Below are 13505 nucleotides of genomic sequence, written 5' to 3'. Positions count from 1 at the left end.
GCACAGCTTCATGGCTAAGATGGTTTCAGTACCCCCCTAAAGGACGTTGGGACAAGCCTTTACAACTTGTGTAATTTCAGTGCTCAGCAGATGCTGCAACACACAAGGCAGGAATTCATCCAGGCACTAGGCACACACGAACCATTTTCTCCAGCAGTGACTTGTCTGTGTCCTTCTTATTGCTCTGCATCCAAAATTTCTACTTGATTTTCTTTTTCTTCCAGAGAAAATGATGCCACAACATAGCTCCAATCAATACTTGACACAGTATCAGATTCCTTGCAGTAAAAAGTACCGGCTTAACGTCTCGTGCACATTGGCTTTCTCCAAGAAGCCTATGGTAGCACGCCTTGCCTCAGCAAACCATTAATTTAAATGATTGGAAAAAAAACAACACATAATAAGTGACAGATTTTTCAAATCAGATAAAGATGGGAACCAGATTATCTGTCTGTGGGTGATAGATTGCAGCAATAATAAATTCACTTTAAGACACTGGATCAATTTTTAATCAAGCCAAGAATTATTATTGCAGAAAGATAAAATGACCCATGAGGAGATGCCTTAATTTTCCACCAATCAAATTATAGCCTTTCTAAATAAGATGTAATGAGATCCATGGAATATCCAGGTTACACAGCCTACCTAATTACCCATGTTCCCTGTCATGTTGTGATATAATAGTGGTAAACTGACCTCTGAATTTACCAAGATGAAAAGGTAATTAGTTTTTCCACAAGGCTGTAGTGAAGACAACAGCAATGACACATGTCACCTCCTTCCACCAAGTCACAACCTCAGAGGTGTTTGTTCTTAAAATATACAGGATATGACCTACTGGGTAATAAACTACAGTCATTAAGTGAAGTACACATCTAACAGAAAAACAACCACTCTTTCCAAGTTGAGAATACAAGGTCTGAAGGTAAAGCAAATCAACTCACATTCCACAGGAAACTTTATCAGCATATTACCATAGAGCAGCTCAGAAGATGGCAGAGCATCTTCTAATTAAAGAGGTCACAGTTCCATATATAAAGGAAGCTTTGCTGAGCCAGAGGCACCACAAGTACAATTCTCTTTCCTATTGTCCTTCACCACATGGGCACTTTTCCCTGCGACTAGCAGCATGGTGTCTTTGGAATGCTTCCCTGAACACATCCCAAGAACCTGAAGGCACACCAAGGTCAAACTCAGAAACTGTCATCATCATCAATAACAAAAGTTGGTGATTATTTGACAGAAGATCCCAGTTTTGAGCACACTCAACAAGACTCATCATCTCGTCACCCCAGCCTTTGGAGTTAGGATTAAGAACTGTACTTGTGACAACTTTTGGGGCCTGATACCTTCACCAAAGCTGTTAGTGAGAACCAAGACTGACTCTGTCCACCTCAGAAAGCAGAAAATACCCAAGATGATTTGTCCCTGTCTGTGTGCCCTTTCCTTTGGGCACCACTGCAGCTTAGAGATACAATGACAGACATAATTGGCTCATGCAAAGAAAGCCATCATAAAATTAATGAACTACAACAATTCATTCCATCTGCTGCTTCTTTCTTGCTAATTTATTAATAACAATTACACAAAAAATGGTATGGATTATAAATTTCAATTTCTCCTCTTTACCTGAAAATTTAGTCTGAGAGTCTTAAAAAATGATCTCATATTATACCAAATAGATTTATGGCTTATTACTAGTAATGTGGCAGTACCCAATTGACCATAAAAGCTAACTATTTAAAAGTAACTCAAATTACCCCTTCTGAGCAAATTGGATATTTGGTTTACATAGCTTGCACTGCTTTTACGACAAGTGCCCCCCTTTGGTCAGCAACCCATCCTATTGCTCTGCTTGGGTCTTTTTCAGCCTGTCAGAGACATCAGGTAGTGCAACAGCCCTGCAAGCCACAAGCCCAACTATCAGTACACAGCTTGTCCTGCAATGGCAAAAATGAAGCAATAGATGCTGAACAGGAAACATGGAACAGGTTTGTCAGAGGTTCAGATTAATTCTACTCCTGTATAAGGCTGACAGGCACAGACTTTAGAAGAATAAAGTTGCACAAAGAGCAAGTATTGCAGAATGCCTCTTTCCCTCTGTAAGTGAACGTGAAGGTAGCAGTCAATGAACAACTGCCATTGGCATTCATGCTAGGAGAAGCATGAACTTCACAAAAGCCTGTCGAGCTCTCCTTCTGGGCATCCCACTAACGTGAGTGTCCTTGTGCTAAGCAGGAGTCTGCCACTGCTGCCTCTCCATTTTGCACTGAACCATGTGGAAAACCCTGCAAAGTTCCTGGTCAGGGTGTGTTAGGACATGCAGCAAAGCCTGGCTCTACGGTATTGGGGGAGAAGTCCCATTCCATTCACCAGGATTACAACTTTCCTTGAGGTCTGATCCACTCACCAACACTGCAGGAATATAACTGCTTAGCTAGTAAGTATTTTTACTTACTTTTCCAGTATTTGGCCTACTATTAATGCAGTTCTATTGCTATAAAGCCCATGATACACAGAAACGTCATCACTCTTACTGCAGAGAAACAGCCATATCAACACAACATACCTGTGCACCAATGTAAAGATCCTGTGCAATAGGCAAATTACGTGGCTTTTGTGTTACGAGGCATTAGAGCAGTCAAACTTGAAAGGAATTACACATCCTAGACTGATTTGCAAACACTACAGAAAGTCTTTTTAAGTGGGATCACTGCCTATTACCTAATACATGATGAGGTAATGCCGAAATACTAAAAGACCCTCAACACTTTTTCCTCCATAGAGATTACAGATGCAGGGGGGAGGAACCTATTACCCAGAAGGAGCTCAACAGTATCAGGGGGTTATCTGTGAAGATAATTTTACTTTGCGTCAATGTTCCTATTTAAATGTTTTGATCCAAACACATCAGTACATTAAATGCAAGGGCTGTATGTTGATTAGAACAAAAGATACATTACATTAAGATTAAAGTCTTGGTATTAAGTAAAATATCTAAGCACTAATTTCTAACTCTCTAATATTTCCACCAATACTATTATCTCCATTTAATTAGGACATAAAAGTAAGTAAAGTTAATTTAAAAGGAAATTTCAAGCTGCATTCCCATTTGATTCTCTAGGAAATTAACACTCTAAACCTTCTAATGGGCATCTTCAAAATAAAATGTTATTAACAAAATATGTGATAATTAACATAATTAAAGCCCTCTAAAGTATACTTTTTTTTAATGGCAATTGTTCTGTTAAAATAATATGCAAGAGGAGTGAATCAAAAATCCCACTCCCCTCATAACATAAACACGCATTAGATAGCATAAACATCGGACAATTCCGCATGGATATCCACTAACCTAGAAATTGCCAGCATTAACTCATAATAAGATTACTTTTTGTGGAATTGGATTAACTTTTACACATTCCCTCGCCCCAAAAAGGAGCTCAGTGAATGGCTGCAAGTGCTCTAATATCTCAAACGATGCAGTTATTAATTTAAAGACTGAGTGTTTTACCTTATCCAAATGTATTCCCTCTGATTTCCAACGCCTACTCTGGCACACCAAAACTTACCAGTTATCTCACACATAAGATCAACCTGGCAAACCAGGACAATTCTTACCCTATTGAAATGTCTAAATGAAAAGATTTTGTGGTTTTCAACGGTTCAAGCTCCACCACAAGCATTTTGTTTGTCCTCAGGTTGTATGGATGCACCTTCCCCCTGGGGAAACCACCGCACCTTTCAGGGGACAAGCCTGATGACCTCAAGTAGAGCTTTTATGCCTTCGGAGAGATTAATACATTCCAATCAGCCGGGATAAAAGCGCCAAGAAGTTCAGCTACTTATCTGAGCTGTTCAAACCTCCTGAGCCTGCCCAGGGAGCGGGATATCTGATGGGAGAGCCTGCGCTTCCTGCTCCCAATCTGCCCTGAATTACCTCATGAACGGGCTCTCACGTAACTTCAGACAGAATGCAGCAATGGTCTTTCATACGTTAAGCTCAGCACCAGGTGCAACAAGCAGTGCTGATAACAGGGAATAAAAGGCAACTTTCTTCACGTTTGGCTTCCTCCCACATTTGGGGGGAGAGGGGAAGGAAGGTGGGGATGGAAAAAGGGAAGAAAACACATGGACCTAGCCCACTCATATCTGCCTATTTTATATTCACTCTATGGACACAGAGGGCTCAGATACACAAGATGTTTTGAATAAGCAGGACTAGTTAGACCAATATCAAAGTCAGCTTTCCCCTGAGGGACAGCAAGCCAGGATGTGATGGACATCCTAAGGCTGAGGCCTCGGCAGCAGAGGCTCAGCTCCACCATACCTGAGCAAGGGCAGTCCCAGGGTGGCAGCTAGGGTCACTCAAGAGTGGTGATGAGACAGTGATCACCACGGAGGTCCACAGCAACAAGACAGACCCCAATCCCAACTAGAAAGTGAGCACCTCAATCAAGGGTCTCCACAGCCAGCAAGGGGCATGGCTACTACTGAGCTGGAGACCAACACTGCAACAGAGCTCAGACAGGGACTGAGCTTAAATAACACACCTGGACAGCGTGGTGGAGGCCTCAGGTGAAGATTATTAGGGCCATTAAGGCTTACCAGTGCACTTGGAGCCCTGGCAACCAACATGTACTTTCTTTTATAGCATGAATCTCAGAAAAAGCAACCATTTACTCAGTCCCAGGGGACAAAGCCAATTCCCTGCTCCTCTATTACAAATTCATTCATATGAATTCATATCATATAAATTTGATTCACATTTGATTCAGTGAGGCTCTTAAACAGCACACCTTAGATCCCTCTGATGAGAGACCATGATCAGCACATGTCAATGGTCCTGCCTGTGCTCAGGCATTACTTCTGTGGAGGAGGGAGTGCTGCAGGGCTGAAGTAATTCTCACAATCAAGAAGGGGAGGTGGATATGAGAGAGTTAACAAAAAAAGTCTTATTTCTCCAAAGAAAAAACAACTCATTTGCTTCAAGAGCAAGAACTGGCAGAGTATTTGGCTTATTTGCTATTTCACTAGAGCTTTGCCAGCCACAGCTAATAGATATTACCACCTGAATCATGAACTGATTTACTAAATAACAGTCATGACACTCTAGTAGTGTAACCTTATAATAAGGCAAATATTTGCCACCATCTGCAGTAAATTCAAAGCATCTGCTGTAACTTTTTTTTTTGATGAAAGCAACATAGCATACCCCACTGTAAATTCTTTTGATATTGTTATTACGGTATTCTGTGATAAATAAAACAAATGCACAAATACAGCTCAGACTAAGAAAATAAATCAGCAAAGCTTAGCAACTGCTTTAATTATTATTAGAAGCACTTTGGCATTTTTCTTACTTGTCACCTTACAGAAGTATTTTACTCGCTGTGGAGAGCAAAGCTTTCCCTGCTCTTGAATACCTAAGAAAATCTTTTGGATAAAAGAAATCTCAGGTTTTCTACTAACCTGGGCTGGAATTTTGCAAAATAGCTCAGAAGTTGCTCAAGCTCTGCTTTCACTGACAAGCTACACAGCTTCTCCCATTGCTTGGATAGGTAGAAGCCAGAATGGTGTGCTTTGTAAAAATTCCAGCTCTAGGTATCAATACTGTGTTTATCACCACGCTATCCAGGAAACTATCGCTCTTGCACTAAGTGTAAGAGTTTCTCTCTGTCCACCCACTAACAGCAGTTTGGCTGATTGTGGGAAAGCCAGCAAATCTTTTCTGCTCTGTGGATGGACAAATTCCCGGGCATTTTTATCTCTTGTGGAAGGGGTTTAGTTACAGCCAACTGGCCTTCATCCAGGTAGTGATCTTTCCCAGGCAAAGCAGAAAGCTGGAGACGGAGTCAATTGCCTCTGGTATAATGACAACGTGGAACAGCATGTTGCTGGAGTCACAAACGCCACCAGCTGGTTAAGAAAGATGCTGAGTAAAATGACATGGGACACCCCCACCCCTCAAAAAAAGCATTGTTGGGAAGACAAACAAAATCACCCATTACCACTGTTCTAGAGTTGCTGTCTTTTTCTGATAGGAATGGAAAGCACCATCCCAAAGCCTTTTTACAGCTCTACAGTAAAAAGGCAGCTTCAAAACCAGTGGTAATAACAGCAGCAGTTGACTCAGCCACAGGACCATAAAATGTCAGCCAGTACCCAAGAAAAGACTAGACCACTCGTGACCATAAATGTCAACACTTTTGATTGCATCATTCCAGAAGCAGGATTCAAGACACCTGCAATAACCAGATGAAGTTGGCGTTAGCTATTTATTAGCTGTTCACCTAAACAAGATAAAAACACTACACTATTTTCAAAGAGCGGGCTACATGGACATAGGAATTTCATCCTTAAAGGTGGTACTGGAGGTCTTGAGGCAGGCACAGAGCCCAGAAAGTACATCCTGCTCTTATTAAAGCTGTTTCAGGGGCTAACCTTTTTCAGGACTAGTAACCACCTTCTAGCTTATAGACTATATGTCTGTTCACCTTCCTTTGGGCATTTAAGCCCATATTTTGACGTTCTTCCAGGTTCTTTCATGGTGGTGGTTTTTTTAGCTCTCACTTCATACATAGCATTTTCCTACCTTTTACTCATGATTTTAGGACAATTTTATTTCAGCCTTGCTTTCACTAGGCTAAACAAACTATAGTTCCCCAGGAGATAAACCCTGAGTATCCTAGGAAACCTCCTCTAAATTCACCTTCTTGAACGTGGTTGGTTAGAATTAGCACATGGGGGTATCTACAGAGGGCAGATCTCCTTTCTATCATCCAAGAACACCATTTATATCTTTCAATCATTCCATAGGAAATACTACATTCCAGTCTCCCTCCTACTTATCTACTTCTAAATTGGGAGTTTACAATGGAAATAGGATATTTATGAGTGTAACTTGATATTTTTCACTAGTAAATTTAATTCCTTTTCTTTCACTTATTTTCTCACAGTTATCTGAATTTTCCCATGGGAGATTTAAGGCCTCCTCTGTATTGCCAGTGCATCTCAGTTTTCCCTATCAATACAAGCATGCTCCAATTTTCATGCCAGCATCATTAAAGAAAAATCTTCAACCAAATCCAGTGCCAAAACTCATTCATGAGACTTTCCTTTAGTAACTTGCTTTCAGCGTGGCAGTTTCTCTTTTAGTATAACTGCTTTCTTACCAGTTCTGACCTACATTATGTTTCTACTAGCTTCCTCTTTAACAGCTTAAATTAAGAGACCTCTGAAGATGCAATATAGATCTGACATTTCTTATGTTTGAAAAATGAGTGATCTTATAAAGAGGACTCAATCCAAAGAGATTTACATGGAATACTATTGGTAATGTTATATTTCTCTTTTCCTGATTTACCTTCTTATTTAAATATCCTTTGTTTGCTTATTAGTGAGTTTGGAATTTGGGATACTCAGAACCATCTCTTGTCAAGCAAAAAAAGGAATGATGTAGGTATCTCTATGTTCCCAACTCCTGCTCATCGCAACACTTAATCATGAGATGCACATCTTCAGCCACTCCTCTTGAGCCAACCAACTACTGAGACAGCATGACACTATGAAATTCCTGGAGTCCAGAATGTGCTCCAAAAGCACAAGGTCCTCTCAGAAATAATTTGCCATTACTGAGCAGTCAGGATTTGAAGGAAGGCATTCTGGGATGCCAGCAAGATTTACAGCTCAAGTTGCTATTGAGGGCTCAGGTCAAGGATGCAGAGTGTTCAGGTCCACCCCACAACTGAGCTTACATGACTTTAGCACCAAAACCTTTCTTTCCGTGTTTCTTCATCTCCCTGTTTCAGTTTCCTTTATTTTTTCCTCATCTGTCTCAGTCTGCCCTCAGATCACAATGACAACTGAAAGCTGGGGACTTTTACAGTGTAAAGCTTCCGAGAGCACTGCATGTCTACAGAGACCACAGCAACAAGCCCCCTGAGCATCTGCTGTATTACCAAGAATACACTCTAATAAAAGTGATATGACCTCAGCTTTTGGAAGCACTGGACTTTACTGTTGCATAAAAGAAGAGCCAGAGTGTTGGAAAATCTTCCTGAACAGAATGACAAACACTGAACTGCATTATTTCCTCCTCTAAATTTCATCTGTCTCTAAAGCACAAACTTCTTCCAACTATTTTCACTACATTGTTATCTTTAGATATTTAATTAATTTGCACCAAAGTCACCAGTATTTTCATTCCTTAGCACCCTGCTCAGTGTGGCCCCAGAGTAAAGAATACATATTCACGCTCTCAGAAGCCAGAGATCTTACCATATTTAACAAGAAGCATCTCTGACAGTAATTGGAGTTTCGTATCAAGGTAAATAAATGGTAAGATCATAAGAACATACTCTAGTGGCCACATGCATCCGGCAAACATTAACATCAGAGAGTGAATTTAACATAGAGTCTCAGTGGATATGAATTGTCTGTAAACAAACAATCTGAAGAAAGCCTCACTTTTGTCATCTGTTATTCCCGTCGAAGAAAAATGAATATTCTGTTTCATACTTCTCCTACCAGGTGGCTTCATTATTTACCACAAGTCTTTCTTCCCCTCATCAGGTGCCCAATACTGTAATAGCCTCAATGACAATGGATTAATTTTCTTTCCTCAATAGGAGCATTCAATGCAAATTATCCAAATTACTCAATATGCTACAATGATGGTACTTCACAAGGGTACATTGGAAGACCTGTTCCACAGATAGCTTGAACAACTTCTCCCTTCTATCAAGATACAAAGGTCCCATCCCTGCCCTAGTATTTATTCCGCAAGTACAGGGCACGGAGAGAAGCAGCAGACAAGGATGGAGACAGCTACAGTGAGATAGAGGCTCCACTCTTTCCAATCACTGAGCATGTGAGGAGCCTTGGCCAAGTCACTTAATCTCTCTGTACACTGGCTATCCCTCTGTAATATGGAGATAAGAGCGCTTCCTCCCTTCAAACAAAGTGCTGGAGGCATAAAAATTCCTAGAGTGAGAGGTGCAAAATCTCTTGATGATGAGGTAAGTGCCTTGAGCAAATAGTGGCTGGATAACTCAGACTGAAGTTTGAGCACTGGGTTTAAAGAGTTAAGCTCAGAGCAGTGAAGGCAAAGGGAGGCATGAAGGGCCCCCTTCTACAAGCCTAGAATCAGTGGCTTCAACAGATACAGGACTGGCCTCTAAATGCTGAAGCTGTGCTAAGGTGTCTGTGAAAGAGAAATACTTCCTCTGACCTGGAAAAAAAGAAAGGCAAATGGCATGGCTTTGAAATAAAAGAGCAAAAAGAATAGGCTCAGGAGGGTTTATAAATCCTCTTAGGCAGCCTCTCAACATTCCCTTCCCTATAACTTTAGAGCAAGGCTTTAGCAAATTTCAAGGAGGATGGTCAGACACTATGATGATTGCCATTTCTGGCTTCATCCTGATTAGAATGGCAGTCAAGTCTGATGGTGTTAACTCATCAGGTCTAAACAAACCTCAGTATAAATATAGCCTTGTTGTAGCTGAGGAACAGCCTCAGTTTGCTTGAAGCTTATTCAGTTATAGCTTTGCTGGATACCCAAGAACACAAAGTAAAAATAGATTTACAGTGACACCAGGAAAGGAGCTGGGTTTGGGTCAGGGTGCAAGACTCCTAGTCAAGATGAGACCTCGAAAAACGTTTTTAGAAAACATTGTGTTGCTATCAAATATTCTAGTGCAAGACAAGGAAATGAAACTTGTTTGAAGGATTGAACAAGCAGGACAAAATGTAGTGCTGGGGACAGCCTCTTTGTACAGCTCTGGGACAGCAAAAGGTCAAAAGTGCTCTTTCATGGAAAGGGACAATTGTGAAGGCAAAGGGCAGGCTGGAACTGTTCCAGCTGCTGCACCTTGATGTAGGGGGCTAACATGATCCTCAGGCAGCTGTCGGGAGTGGAACGGGGCTAGGATAGATCATTTGTCACCTTCCTTCCTCAGAGCTTTAACACTGGATGCTTAACCCCAAGCTCCATCCGCAGCACCACCACTAACTTGCAGCAAACCACCCCATGCTTGATTCCAACAATTTCGGAGATGGGGAGTGCTCTTTCCCTCCAATTATGCAGCACAGTTTGCAGTAGCTGCTTTATCGTTTGCTTACCACAGTCACAAAGCCCACTCAACCTTTTCCCAGCCATATCACAAAAAACATGAGATGTTCCTGCATGACCAGACGTGATGATGCCCCAGGCTGTATTTCCCCCCTCAAACACCCACCACAGAACCACCGCAGACCAATGGCCAGCCTTTGTAGCCTCCAGCAGGGCAGGCATTTCTAGTTATTAAATCAACATTTAAGAGGTGCATGATGGAGAAGGGGGGAAAGTAATCAAATCATTTGAAATGCTAGAGTCCTGCCAAGTTGTCCATGCTGTGCTGTACCCGACTACATTAGTTATAATTGGAAGTTGCGACCAGCTGCAGTTGATTAAGCCAAAAGAGATGTGAGACTTCCACTTCTCTGCTCAGCTGTATTTGTTTTGTTGACTCACACCCCTTCTCCACTGGTTTGCCGAGTGGCATTTGACACTGAGGTCCTTCCAGTAACCAAATCCCTCAAAGTCATCATGTACAACAGGCCCTGTCTGGCCACTTCCACCCTGACCCACCTGCTTACATCTGCTCAGGGTGGTAGGTTCTCTTACCATATGCAGACACTCTCAAAATGCACATAGAATTCAAGTGTGAAAGTCTGTCCCTGTCTGCTCCCCTGTATTTCAAGATCCTAACTCCTTACAATCCCAATAGGAAGTTGGTGTCTATAAATTCCAGTTTACCCAAAGTGAAAAATAAGCATCAGGAATCCCTAGTTCCTTTTGCAAGTGTTGCAGTATTTGTAAGAAGCTGACAAACACCTCTGTTCAGCTTTTGAGGTTACACTGTCATTGAGAGCCCAAGGGCTCTCCACGTAGAACCACCTGAAAAAGCCACTGGTGAACATCTCTGCATCTCGGACCATGACACGAGTGTGCCAGATGTACATTTTAGAAAGCAGAGCATGTATCAGCCTCCTCATAGAGCCCTGTCAGAACATCTGATTAATGGCGATGTGCTGGAAATCCTAAGCAAAAACCACGGCCCCTCACAACTGTTCTACCCAGATCAAAGCCATGTGGCCACAAATACTGAGCTCCAAATGGAGTTTCTGAGGCTCTTTTGCCACTCTGTGTCAAACCAAAAAGATTTCAGGCTGACAGGTCTGGGAGTCATATTTTTTCATATCCCCTAAAGTTTAAGAGGGAAAAGCTTCACATCATACCCCAGTGATTTGAAAACCCCTAAACCTAAAATGAACACTGTACTTCAATTCTTTGGGATAGAAGGAAGAACAGGCTTTCTGCTCCTGCTCCACAACCCACAGGTTAACAGACTAATGCAATGAAACAACAGGTTATAGTAACTCTCTCAATACAATTAAAATCAGAAAATGAATGATGAGCTGTTTCAGATGAAGCTACTGATGAAAATAAAGCATTCTGTATTTTTCCCCATTTATTAAGAACACTGAAGATTTCAGCCATGTAAAAGTGTGATTTCACATGTATGCACTTGCACACACACAGACAAATCTATGTATAGAAATCCATCTAAAGTCACTACAATCTTGTACTACCAGATTTCACTTATTCATACAAAGGAATTATATAAATTTCTACACCAAGAGGATTACTTTTGAAGCAGCTGAATACAGGTATCTAACAGAAGAAAATACTTGCTGAAACACTGTGGTATGCTACAGAAGGAAAAAACCTACAGACGTGCTCTGGAGTACAGAAAGCAAAAAACACACCCACCAGCTATCTTCCCTGCCATTCAGAGCTCCTTAAGGAAAAACAAGTGTAAGCTTCAGTTCACTTCTGGGAGAAAAAGAACCAAGAAAGAGGGGTCAGAGATCCTCAGTGTCACACTGCAAAACTTCCAAGTCCTCAACCTCACAATCAGCCAAAGGCTAGCACAAACCTAAGACTTGCTAATTCCAAGCTGATTCCTCTCAGTCATGCAGGAGCACATCACTAGTAAGCCCACTGTCCACTGGCCTGGGTGGCTGTGTGCTCTGAAAGCACCAGTGCTCCAGAGGTCAAGTCAGGAGTGGACAGGCAAGGATTTGTTGTGTGACTGTCTCCCAGTTGGGAAGAGAGACCAGCATGAGATACAAGACTAAAATTAACTCCAGCCATAGGGGAGTAAGAAGAGGAAAGAGACTGAATAGGTAAATGTCACACTACTGAGAAATGCTGTTTGTTGCCCATCCCAGCAGACTTCGCTAAGGCCAGCAACGCAACTGTGTGCAATTGCTCACTTCCAACCAGGCTTCCAACCTTGTTTTGGAAATAAGGCTTAATTACAGTGTGTTAAATCAGTGCTGTTATCTCCCATTGGTCCTTGTGATCCTCTCACGAGTCCTATTTCACCTCTAAAATTAAGTGATGAGAAGAATATTCCCTACAAGAAGACATTCCAGTCTGTTTTGCCATTGTGCTTTGAATACATTTCTCTGGTATCTAACACAGCAAAATGTCATCTGCTGTTACATGAAACAGCGTGATCTGAAAGGACACGTTTGAGAAGAGGGAAGGAGACCAGCTTTCAGCTGGAATTTATATTTAGGAAGACCTACTCCTGAGGTGAAACAAACACAAGTCAAGCATTGCAAAGGTCTTCATTATGCTGCCCATTCCTTGTCATATCCTTTCCTGACAAGTATCGACCCATATGCAAGAAAAGCAGGTTACCCACAAACAAGAAACCCCCTTCGCCTTTTCCACTGCATTGGAGCAGCATCAAGGGGGCCACAAACCAGCTCAGGACTAGAAAACTTGCAAGGCAGGTCCAACACAGAAATACCTGTTCCAAAGGCTTATTTCCTGTAGCTTACATTATAACTGACCCTCCATAGTTGACATTAATGATTTGTGTGACAGTAAGAATGAGGGATCAGCTGCAGAGCCATGGGACCTCACACCCATTGTAAAGAAAAGTTAGAGGTTGCAGTCTAAGTACCAGAACAGAAGAGGATTTACCTTTGTGCTGCAGATGGAGAAGCACACCACAGCCAGGATGAAGTGACTCATTGAACAGGAACTAAATCAGGAACTGAACACAGATTTCTCACATCTTAGTCCATTCCCTGAACCATCACTGATCATTTCCCATACAGCTCTGGACGACTTTCACTACTAAGTTCTTCTGAGGTTGCTGCACTTTGGTCCCATCCCACACAGCCCTATGTGCTTTTCACTTCCCTTCATCTGAGCTGGCTGTAACAAATGTTCTTTCCATGGCCTCTCTGAAACACTCTGGACAACCATCTGTCCCCCCGTCAAAGAAATAGGACCTTTAAATCCAGGTACTTACCGCTCCCCACACTAATGCTGACACCCCGATGTCCCATTAGTGGAGGAATGCTCTTTCCCAACCTCAGGGATGCGCTGCCTGAACAGCTGTCCTCCCAAGGAATGTGCAGTCGAAGCGATTTAGACATGC

This window comes from Pezoporus flaviventris, unplaced genomic scaffold (assembly GCF_033815535.1).
Source record: "Pezoporus flaviventris isolate CSIRO_AGI_PZ_B2104156 unplaced genomic scaffold, CSIRO_AGI_Pfla_v1 ptg000031l, whole genome shotgun sequence".
NCBI classification, from domain to species: domain Eukaryota; kingdom Metazoa; phylum Chordata; class Aves; order Psittaciformes; family Psittacidae; genus Pezoporus; species Pezoporus flaviventris.
Note: the sequence above shows the minus strand (reverse complement) of the source record.